Here is a 12,818-nt window from a genome sequence, read left to right on the forward strand (position 1 = left end):
CCCTCTTGAAAAGGAGCTAGCATGCCTCTTGGAGTAGAAGCATTCAAGAGTTCATGAAGGTTTTGGATCGATAGAATGAGCAGAGAAGAAGAAGAGCGCACTAGTCTGACTTCAGAGAAACACCAAGATTTGTTTTCTAGTTCCCTTCTCTTTATTTTTTCCTGTTTATGTTGTGATAATGAACATGAATATTTTTTGTGTTTTTTTCTTGAATTAATTAAAATGACTTAAAATTCTTTCACACTAGATTCATTGCATTCTATCCACTTAGATTGTTAAAAATGTGTTTGTGTTGTTATTAGGTTTGGTAAATTGTTCAATTAATAAAATCATGTTTATGTTATGGAGGTGAGTGATTCTTTCAAGTTGTTTATGGTGGTGAGTAATTCTTTCAAGTTAGCCAAAGTACTCGAAGATGCATTAAGAGTAAAGTTGTTCCCATACTCATTAAAGGACAGAGTTTGAGCCTGGTTTAACTTATTGCTATCAGATTCCATAACCACATGGCAGGAGTTGGTAGAACGCTTCCTTATGAAATATTTCCCACCTAGAAAGAATGCTAAGTTGCAGAATGGAATCACTACTTTCCAACAGATGGATGACAAGTCCTTGTATGAGGCATGAGAAAGATTTAAAGAACTATTACAAAAATGTCCTCATCATGGAATCCTACATTGCATCCAATTAGAGACATTCTACAATGGTCTCAATGCTCACACGAGGATGATAGTAGATGCTTCTATCAATGGTGCTCTCCTTTCTAAGTTTTATAATGAGGATTATGAAATTATTGAGAGAATTACCAATAATAATTACCAATGGCCAACCAACTGAGCAGGTTCAAAACGAGTCACAAGAGTACATGAAGTGGACGCCATCACGTCACTTGTAACCTAGGTATCTTCGATATCCTCAGTGTTTAAAAATTTTACTACTAATGGGTTTAAAAATGTTGTAGCTCAGCCACCTAATCAATTTGAGAATATAACCTATGTTTATTGTGGGGAAGGACACTTGTTTGAAACTTGTCCATCAAATGCAGCGTCTATGTATTACTTGGGTAACCAGAACTGAGGTAGGCAGGGAATGCAATCTAATTTTTATAACCCATCTTGGAGAAACCACTCGAGTTTCTCTTGGAGTAACCAAGGGGTTGAACCCAATAACATTTATGCACAATCCAGACTGACCCAGCCGCTTGGATTTACCCAAAAAGTTTAGAAACCACTACAAGTCAAACCTTTCAATAGTCTAGAAAACCTATTGAAGGCATATATGGCAAAGAATGATGCCACTTTAAGGAATTTGGAAAATCAAGTGGGTCAACTTGCTATTGAACTTAGGAACTGACTATAAGGTGCGTTGCCTAGTGAAACTGAAAATCTAAAAAATTTGGGGAAAGAGCACTATAAAGCATTGAATTTAAGGAAGAGAAAGACATTAAAGCCCAATACTGTCGAAGTTGAAGAAGAGCTAGCTGATGCTCAAAGTGGAAGTTCAACCAAGTGTTGAAAATCCAACTTTACTAGAAACATAATCTATAAAATCTGATAAGGTAACTTCTAACCCAGTCTATTATGATAAAGTAACACCTTTGTTAGATGTAGAAGTGCCACAACAGATAAATTTCCAAGTTCAAATAAAGAATCCTTCACCACCCTACCCTTAAAGACTTCAGAAGTAGAAATAGGAAGTCCAGTTCAAGAAGTTCCTAGACGTACTCAAGCAACTTCATATAAACATCCCATTGGTAGAAGCTCTTGAGTAGATGTCAAACTATGTCAAACTCATGAAAGATACCCTGTCCAAGAAATGGAGACTTGGAGAATTTGAGATGGTAGCTCTGACAAAGGAATGTAGCGCATACCTACAAGAAAAACTACCCCAAAAATTGAAGAATCCAGGTTGTTTTATCATACCTTGCAATATCGAGGCAACTTATTGTGCTAAGGAATTTTGTGACTTAGGGGCAAACATCAACTTGATGCCCATGTCTGTGTTCCAAAAATTGGGGATAGGGGAAGTTAGACCAATTACGGTTACGCTTTAGTTAGCAAATTGATCTTTAGCACATCTGGAAGGAAAAAATCGAGGATGTATTGATACATGTGGATAAATTTATTTTTCCTACTGACTTTGTTGTTTTAGACTTTGAAGAAGATAATAAGGTGTCAATCATTTTAGGAAGGCCTTTCCTAGTAACCGAAAGGACCTTGATTGATGTGTAAAAGGGCTAGCTTACCATGTGTGTTTAGGATGACTAGGTAACGTTAGCATATTTAATCTATGTGATTCCTGATGCAATTGATTAGTGTTCTACAGTGACTGAGTTAGAGGAATTAGCTGTAAAATGGGAAGTCAATTCTAATGAGGACCCATTAAGATAAGTCTTAAGGTCATACCCCACAAGTGATGAGGAATGGGAGGAATATTTAGCTTTACTAAAAGCTAACTCAAAAGGATTCACTTCAAAAGTTCAGTTCGAGTCATTAGAGCTGTCATCCTGTGAGTACAAGCAACCTAAACTGTCAATAGAAGAACCATTCGTGTTAGACATAAAGGTTGTGAAAAGGCATATGGAGGATATCAGGTGGACCATTCAAAATATTCGTGGTAATCATCCGTCTTTGTGCACTCATAAGTTATTGCAAGAAGAACCTGAAAAGGTGCCTATCGAAGGACAGAGGAGTTTGATCTAATCTTGAATATTTGATCCCGAAAAACTCAAGTCTCAATGGTTAAAAACAGGGATCATTTATCCCATTTATGAAATTTTTTGGGTGGTCCCTGTTCAATATGCACCGAAGGAAGGAGGTATCATGATTGTGGGAAATGAAAATAGTGAGTTGATTCCAATAAAGATGATTACTTGTTGGCAATTCTTTGCGGACTATAAGAAGCTAAAAAAAGGCTACCAGGAAAGATCATTTCCTATTTCTTTTCTTGGATCAAATACTTAACAGAATTACTAGGCAAGATTATTCCTTCTTTTTAGATGGGTATGATTGGAATGACAAATGACCATTTGACACCTCCATGGTCAGTGATGATCCCCAATAACATTAAGGGAGTTCTCTTTCTTTGTCATTATTTTATGTTGTCGGTTTTGTTATTTTATTTTATTTTATTTGAAAAAAATGGAAGACTTAGATAAATTTTTTGTTGGATTATTATATTAAAATCAATTCTATTTAGGATATTGGAATTAAAGCGAGACCGCTTGTGACCCCTCCAATCTTTCTTGAGAATTTATTTTAACATAATTTTCTGAGAAAATATTTCCTAAGTGAAAAAATAAATTTTTGATTTGTTAAATAAAAGGGTCAATTTTGATCCAAGTGTTAGTTTTCTATTTTATTTTCAAATTATTTTCAATTCATGTACTTAATTGAATTATTTCAATAATTAGTCGTGTTTTCTGTAAATATTTTAAAATAGCTAAAACAAGAGTTTTTTAATTTTTAATAAATAAGATAATTACAAATAATATTTTAATATATTTTATATTATTTATTAATTGTTATTGTCTTTATATAGCATTAGGAGTTGCAATATTTTATTATTATTTACTTTAGAGTTTGAGTTAAATACCTCTCTACTCACACTTTAAATACCACCACCTTCACTATCTTCCCACATATCTTCTCCATTGTCAGTCCTAACACCCTCCATCCTCCAAGAATCCTAGTGCCATATGCCCCAAGTTGCTAGCAGCAGTAGCCATGCGTACCTAGCAACAGCCGCGCGTTCTTTCTTCCATTGCACCAAGCCTCTGCCTAGCCACGGGCCCTTGCTCCCTTGCACCAAGCCGTTGCCCCAAACTGCTGCTCCTTGCGGCGTCTTCAAGCCACCATTCAACCACCCAACGGCAACCACCAAAAGCCGATGCACCACCTAAATTCCACTACACAACCCGCCATTAGTCACCCTTAAATCTACCCCTCGCAACCATCAATCCGTCCACTAAGTTTTCATCAATCCTAAACAAAGCTGCTAAGAATTTTAGTTTTCAAAGTTTTAATTTAATTTATTTAAATTTTGAATTTTACACGAATTGTTAATTTTAAATTCTAATTAAAATTTTGGAAAATTATTAAATGTTTCCACCTTATATAATGTTCAGGTCGAATCATGCCTTGTAAAAGAACTCGATCCTCGGTCCAAGTCGAAGAATCACAAAACAAATTCTTTTCCTATGAATCTAAGGCAAGATACGAGAACATTTTTAAAAATCAACAAATGCGTCCAGAAAAAGGTTTTACTTTGATAGAAAGTAACTACACTGATGTCATGACAAGCATTCGAAAAGTTGCTGAAGCTTTAAACTGGGAAGTGTTTTGTGAGAATAGACCAAGTGCGAATGACGAATTAGTTCGAGAATTTTATGCAAATTTGACCTCAAGTTCTTTAACTGAAGTTTCTGTCCGAGGAATAAAGGTACCTCTAAACTTGAGTTCCATTAATGAATTTTATGATTTACCTAATTTTGAAGACAACAAATATTCTTCTTTAATAGACAATATTGAGACGGAAAAATTGCAAGAAATTATACAAGAACAAATAGTTCAGGGTTCTAAATGGGCTATGTCGAAACACGAGACTCATACTTGTCGCAGAGAATACTTGACCTCATTAGCGAAGGTATGGTTTTATTTTGTCTGATTCAGTCTTATGACTATCTCACATGGGACTATGATTTCAGTAGAATGAATAGTCTTTTTATACTCGATTATGACAGCAAAGACTATTAATGTGGCAAGATCATTCTTAAAGAAATTTGAAACCGTGCCGCTAGACGTCCTGGTCTAACTTATTTTCCCTTTACAATAATTATTTTATGTTTGAAAGCTAAAATTCTTGCAAACATAAAGAAGACATGATATAGCCAAGGCACAATCGCAGATTGAGACCTTGTCGAAGTAGCAGGAAATTCTACCATTCAAACACAAGCTATGTCGATGGTTGACGCCGAAAAAGATAAAGTTCTTATAGAATTAGAACCAGTGCAACCAATTGAAATTCTTGACGTGATAGAGTCAATTGAACCGTTTTTCAAACCTGACATGGCAACCCCAACGTTTAGAACTCCTTCACCGAGCCCAAATCTTCGATATGAGCTATCAAAGATGATGGATTTAATGCAACATATGCAGTCGCAACAACAACCTTATTGGAGATACTCAAAAATAGAGGATGACTCAATTAGAGATGCTTTTAAGAAAATCTTTCACAACCCGTTTATTTTTGTGCTTGAATTTCCAGACTTTATATTCGATCCATGGACTCCAATGTCGAAGAAGGAACGAGGCGCCTTGAGCAAAAACAAGGACGATGAAGCAAAAGATGGGTCAGATTCTGAGCAGTCTACAAATAAATAAAAAATGGGGGGATCTTGTCTTTACTTTATTTTATTTTATTTCATAGGATATTTTTAATTTTTAGGCTTAGGTTCTTTTAGGAAATTTCTATTTCTCGCATAATAAGATAAAGAGGCTGAAATCATTGATCAAATTGAACATTTTGCAAAATAAGAAGTGTGACAATATATATGTACATGTCTATGATTGGATTTTTCTAGGAAATCATGGTATTTAAGCAACCAAATTTGACTTACCTCCTTTTCCTGGGATCCAACCAGATGTATATAGTATCTATTCAGTTCTATATTTTATTCCTTATATATATTGTTTTTAACAATGGGGACATTGTTAATCTTAAGTAAGGGAACCAAATATTGAAATTGATTTTTTCAGAGTATATTTTTATTTTAATTATGATTAAATTATATTTTGTTAAAAAATTTGAATTTTTGTTAATTATGCTAAACTTAGTATAAATAAAGTTCTATTTTCTCGATAATTGCTATGTTAGCTGAATTATGACATAAATGTTACTCTTAATAAAGTTTGTAAATTGAATCATAAAATTTTTAATTTCTTAGGAAAACTAAGCCTGCATGAAAGTTGAAGTCTTTAGAATTGATTTAGTAATTTCTTGAGGCGAAATCCTAGGAGACATAAAATTTTGAAAATGATTAAGGCAAACTTTTGTTTGGATTGATTAAGCCTTTCAAGCCAACCTTATTAAATATTTATCCCTTGAAACCCAATTTTGAGACTATATGACCCGATTTTATTTGAACCTTGCAATAATAAGCTATCTTTTCTCTCATAATTATCTCTAAATAGTCCCAAACACTAGACTCAGTCTATCCAAAATATTTTTTGAAAATAAGTTTGGGGTAGTTGAGAAGAAGTATCAAATGCTCAAAAAAATAGTAGTACATGCAGTAATATGCTCGAATGTTAAAAAAAAGAGCATATGTACTCAAAAGAATAGATGTACAAAGCGCATGTGAAATCAAATGCAAAATTAGTTGGTGAACTCGGAGATATTTATTTTGAAGGTTCAATGAAAGTTGAATCTAGGGTTTTTAGCTTAAAATTATCTATCTTTTACCTACCCCTAGCAAAGCCACGTTACAACCTATTTAAAATACCTATTGATTCAGATTTCTGTGCTAACTACATTAGTGGAGAGAAATTGCTAAACTCAACTTATGACAACATAATTAAACTTAGTGATTATAGTTTAGTCTTAAATGAGGAAACAAAAATTAATTGGTAAGAATTTAACATATCTTTATTGAGAAAGAATTTAGTCTATTCTTGCTATTATGATAATAATTGAGAATAATTCGAGCAATATATATATTTGAGTTGCATAATTTCAAAATTCTTTTTCTTGAGCACAAGTACACTAAACTCATAATTGTGGGAAGAAATTATTTTTGAAGAAATTTTCAAAGGTGATTTTATTAAAATTTCTTTTTAGAATTTGTGCATTACACAGGATGAGTAATGAATTAATTTTGGGGGTGTGGAAACACTAAAATATAATCTCTTTTATTATAAACACCTTTTGAGGACCTTTTGAGCACTAATTCATGCAATTCCTAAGTAATTTCTGTCAAATTTTATACTTTTATTATAAAATAATTAATTTAAACTTCGTTTATAAAACATTTTGAAATTAAATTATTTATATAATAATTTCACAGATATTAGGTTAATTTTAGCAGTTTTGCAAAAAGGGAGAAAAATCAACTCTGTAGACACATTGAAAGAATTAATTTACGAGGCACCTTGGGAGCACAAGATGATGAATTAACAGCCATGAGGGACTTAAATTTATGTTTTTAGACTTCCTCAAATCAATTGGTCCGATTTAATTTTTATTGGGAAAAACAACTAGCTTGAAATAGAAGAAAGGGCCTGAATTGAACAAGTAAAGAGGGAGGATGGACAAGCCCAAAAGAGCAACCCAAACTGTCCCACATAGCTGAACCAATAAACTTATGTTATCATATTTTTATACTTGCAAAGCAGCCCTTGAACTTCTCCTAAATGTCATTCAAATCCCTCCCTTTTTCATGCCTTTTATTTTTAGCCACAAGCTAAAAATAGTAAATTTAAGTCAACCATTTCTTCCACCTACCATTGCCGGCCATGAGATGGGGGATTGGATGTTACTTTTAACTAATTTTAGTTGCCATATCCCACTATAAAATCTCCCTACACTCCCTCATTTTTCATCCTTGACTTGACACATCATTCTCCCTTTTCTCTCTTCCATTCCTTTTATTTTTTTCCCATTTTATTTGTCTTCCTTTCCTTGTCGATTTTCCCTCTTGAAAAAGAGCTAGCACGTCCCTTGGAGTAGCAGCATTCAAGTGTTCATGAAAATCTTGGATCAACAGAACGAGGAAAGAAGAAGAGGAGTGCACTAGTTTGGCTTCAGAGAATCACATACTGAGGTTTTAACGAGCAGAGAAGAGAACCACATGCAGTATGGTCACTCAGCTTGACCCTATCCTGAGATTTCTACAAATAAGAAGTTTGAATATAAGTATTTTTAGCTTTATTTGAACAGTTACCTCCTCCTTGGTTTCCTCCCCATCTTAGGTTTGGGCGGTCCCTCCAGTCAGGATTATATGGATTCAAATAAGGGTTTCCACCCCTATTCTCGATGTAGTTTACATTCTCGGTGGGATTATTGATATAGTGGAAGAGTGTTTTGTCTGCTCCATGCGTAGCCGATGTAGAAGCAGTTTTGATACAGTTGAGTCTATCCACTATTTGTTGATACTTGTCATCCTCTTGGATAGCTTTGACCATAGCAGGTTTCTGGCCATATGTGAAACATTCAATTGGCCATTAATAGGAGTTTAATGCCATATTTTCAATAATTTCGTAAGCATCCTCGTATGTCATGTTCATAAGGGCTCCTCCTGCTGCGCCGTCTAATCTAGATTGTGCATTCGCATCCAACCCGTTATAGAATATCTGTAGTCGCATCCACTCAGGAAATTCGTGGTGCAGGCATTTTTGAATCAATGTTTTCAAATGTTCCCATGCCTCATAGAAGCTTTCTCCCTCCATCTGTCTAAAGACAACAATCTTTTTTCTTAGATGGATTGCTTTGCTAATCGGGAAGAACTTTCATAAGAGCTGTCCAGCAAGTTCATCTCATGTCGTGATAGACCATGGTGCCTGTGAGTCTAACCAAGAAAAGGCATTATCAATTAAAGGAAAGGGGAATAAACGAAGACGAATAACGCCATCAGTGACCCCGTTATACTTAAAAGTATCACAGAGTTAGAGAAACAGTTTCAAATGCTGATTAGGGTCCTCTATCATTGTGCCTCTAAATTGCAGATTATTTTGGATCATTAGAGTCATCGTCAGTTTGATCTCGAAATTATTAGCCAAAATTGTCAGCCTTGCTATACTTTCCTAAACCATGTCCAGGCATAATCCGTTCGGGTTCTCTCGTTCCAACCCATATGCACATTCGCGGGTAGCTATGGTGGTACTACTCCTAGCAGGTTATTGTTAGCTTCGTGGAGCAATAGATTCTCATGTGGTACGTTGCCTACAGTAGGTGGTGGTGGATCTTACATCTACTGTTATTATTGCTGTAGATGATTTCTACAAATTATTCACTCTAGATCTGTAACTGGCTTGATAGGTGTTCCCTTACTACGAGTCATACACTAAACCCAGAAAGAAGAGTTAATAATAATAAAGAAATTAAAATCATAGCTATAGCTAAAAAATTATCTTGATTATTATTTTAAAAGTGCAAAAAATTAAAATTAATCTAGAAACGTTGCCTCCCTAGCAACAACGCCAACAACATAACCGCCTCCGAACGTACTAGCATCTAGAGTGTGACTACTGTAATAAAATATATTAATATGAGATGGTATTCGCAAGTGTACGGGTCGAGTTGTAATATAGTTTTTACAACAAAATGAGTACTCCGAGGATCGTACCCAAGAGAGGCAAGTGTTAAATCAATTTTAACCTAAACACTAAAAGATATAATTAGTACTTTAAATTAGTTATAGTACGATAATATAAAATAAAAGATTTTTAGGGTTTTTATAATAATAAAAATAAAATAACATAAAAAGATAAAATTCAAAAGACTAAAGAGTAGAGTAAAGCAAATCTTGATTATGGGTGATTAGCTCGCTTCGGTAATCCCCATTAACTGTCTATTCGGGTTTCTTGTTAATCAACTAGTCGTTACCCTAACTAGATCTTCCAATATTCCACTAAAATAATGAGTCAACAAGGACTACTTAACTTCTAACCCCATAGTCTAGACTAGTTTGGGGTGAAGGTGTTCATGGATGGGCCTTACCAATTTTGGGTTAATTCCCACCTTAATAACTTCCTAGGGTTGTCAAGCCTAGGATTTGTTTCACTTTTTCCTTTCCCAAACAGCTGATCTGCTAAACAACCCTACAAAACAATTAATAGATCATACCTCCACTCGCTAATCCCCCATAGAGGGATTAGTTCCTCATAGCTTCTATAGAGAATATAATATCAATATAAAGAACGAATATGCTAAATAAGTTGCCAGTATAGAGTTTGCAAAATAACCTGATTGTATTAAGAATTGATTGTGAATCCACAAAGTTTGATGATCTCCCCAAATCAGATCTCTTGAAAAAAAGAACAACTAAAAATAAATTCTAAAAACCTAAGAAAAAAATAAAACTAAACTAAACTAAAATTAAAAGACTAGTTCTAAATAGAACGAATGGCCCCATAACATGTCCCAAAGGAGCCTATTTATAGATTCTTAGTGGTTGTCGTCCTTAACACTAGGTTAGTTGACATTCTCAAGCTTTAAGTTTGATTGTGCAAACCAAAATGCCCTTGTGTCATGATTATCTCCCTCCAGAGTTGATGTTGCAACACACTAGGACCTGTGTCGTGACATAGTAATTAGTGTACTCCTCCTAGGATATCTTCCAGGGTATGTCACAATACCACTAGTCTGTGTCATGACATCGAAGGCAGTCTCATAAATTTTCCATTTTGTTCCCTATGTTGCAACATCGAGCCTTCCGTGTTGTGACATAGTGACCAGTATTTATTTAGTACGCTTCTAAGGGTCTCCTGCAAACTTTTAGATTTCATTGGCTCACCCTTAGGCCTCATTCGACCTCTAAGGTCAATAAAAGACTTAATTTGCACATTTTATTACTTAAAAATAAACTTAAGAAAACATAATTAAAACTTAATAAAAATACCTCCTTTCAGGCTCCTAAAGTGCATAAATTATTTTAATATGCTACATCGAATTATGCCAGATCACCTATCCGTGAACACTTAACCCTGAACCGATCTTGACTTTAAGGTCAGAAGATAAGTATTTCTTACCGACTCAATATTTCAGTGGACATATCGAAAGATCTTGCTAGGGTATTGACTAGTTGATTGAATAAGAAATCCTAAGATGATAGTTGATTATGACTACCAAAGCGAGCTAATCACCCATGCCTAGATTTGATATATATTCAATTATTTGATTTCTTACTTTTCATTTATTTAGTTCATTATTATTTTTAGTGTAATTTACAAAAAAAACCTTCCTTTTAATTCTTTGTACTATAATTCAATTAGAGTATTAATTAGATTTATTTATGCTTAGATTAGAATTAATTTTGTGCTCACCTCTATTGGGTACGATCCTTGGAGTACTTACCTACTCCATTGTAACTATATTACAACCTGACTCGTATGCTTGCGGATACCGCTTTTTGACATCTTTTATGTAGGATTTCTACTCTGGATGTTGGTGCACCCGGAGGCGCTCACTCACACGCTTTCATGTCGTGATCTACTAGTCCAACCTTAATCTTAATGGAGGCATCACCATAAGTGTTCACATCATACAAAGCCATGAGTCTCAACCACATGGTCTTGCACTTATTTTCATATTGTGATCTGCCAGTCTGGTTAGCAATATAACTGCCTTACAAGAGGCATTACAAAAGTATGTTTTACCCATATTTCACTTACAAAAATTCATTCACACTCTTACTTGATTCGTACTCTCCCATATCATACTTTACCTGCATGCTTAACACCCAACTATATATTAAGTCAGTACTTCATACATATCATTTTTTCACATATAGCATCTTTTCTTTACTTCAGACACTTACCATTTAGGCGATATATCATCAGCATTTATATAATTTTACTTGCATAGTTCACATGCAAGAGTCAGTATAGAGACTCACCTGATACTTACGAAAATTGCAGCTCTGAGTTCCAAACTCGAACATCCATCTCGACCCAAGCAACAATTTCTTAAAGATAGATTCACTATTACAACTCATTTAGATACAAACTACTAACATCACAATCACAAATAACCCTATGCAAAACCTTGTATTCATATCCTATTATTTGTAAGCTCTAACAGTCTTATTTTTTCAAAAACATAACATGCAGAGCTATATTACTTATCAGAAGATGAAACCACCACTAATTAAATCCAGAACCATAGTTTCCAACTTAATGAGAAAGAGATAACATTTAAGTTTAACAAAATGAAAGAATTATAAAGTAATATTGAAGGAAGAAGAAACTTCCCTACAAACTCTTCACACACACACACACATATATAACCTTAATTCCCTTTAATTGAATTTGAAAGTGTCGAACATAATTTAGATTTTTCCTTCTTAATGGCCTATAGATTTGGAGAGAAATATAAATGAAAATCTAGCATAATGGATATTAGACCAGTCAATCCAGTTGGTTCCTAACCAGGTCATTTTACAACCCAACTAACACAATACTTACTCAAACTAGGCGTACTATACATTTGGTGATAACTTATATATGTCCTATAATATTCAACTAAAACTCCTATGTGCACTCTTCACTCGTCTTATTCCTTCTCAAATGGAGATTGCTATGAGAACTAAATCTTGATATACTTTTCTAGGTGAATACTCTATGTGCCAAACATGAGAGGCTTAAAAATTGGCGGACTTACCATCAGAGCATGCCAAAATAGATAACATTCACAACTATATGCCTTACTCTTGGATTGGCCTATTTTAGGATGTGTCAGGTTGACTATGTATTCGTGACTCATATGCTTTGATGTAAGTAAAAGCCTGAGTTCAAATAGATAAGGAATCAAATGTAACACCCTAACCCAAATCTGTTGGCGGAACAGGGTTACAAAGTGTTACCGAAGATTACAATTTAAACGGATGGAAAATTCAAACATTTCATAACATATAGCATTCATGTCAGAAACCAATCATAATCATGCATATTGTCCCTAATATGGGCCCTCGAAGCTCAAAATAGGCCTTAGAAGCAAATCGAGACTAAATCAAAAATTCAGAGAATTTTTCAGAAACTTATAAAATTTTCAAAACTGTAGGGGTCACATAGCCGTGTGGCCAGGCCGTGTGACTCACACAGCCAAGA

General features: G+C 34.4%; 2 non-coding genes across 2 annotated transcripts; one reads left to right on the forward strand and one right to left on the reverse strand.

Annotated features, from left to right (window-relative positions):
• Positions 1-562: 562 nt before the first annotated feature.
• On the reverse strand, positions 563-668 carry LOC121219760 (small nucleolar RNA R71). Its single transcript, XR_005916651.1, has one exon. It is a non-coding gene; the product is annotated as a small nucleolar RNA R71 (small nucleolar RNA).
• Positions 669-8,367: 7,699 nt separating this feature from the next.
• On the forward strand, positions 8,368-8,473 carry LOC121219764 (small nucleolar RNA R71). The gene has a single exon (XR_005916655.1). It is a non-coding gene; the product is annotated as a small nucleolar RNA R71 (small nucleolar RNA).
• Positions 8,474-12,818: the final 4,345 nt, after the last annotated feature.

This window comes from Gossypium hirsutum, chromosome D07 (genome assembly GCF_007990345.1).
Source record: "Gossypium hirsutum isolate 1008001.06 chromosome D07, Gossypium_hirsutum_v2.1, whole genome shotgun sequence".
In the NCBI taxonomy this organism is placed as follows: Eukaryota; Viridiplantae; Streptophyta; class Magnoliopsida; order Malvales; family Malvaceae; genus Gossypium; species Gossypium hirsutum.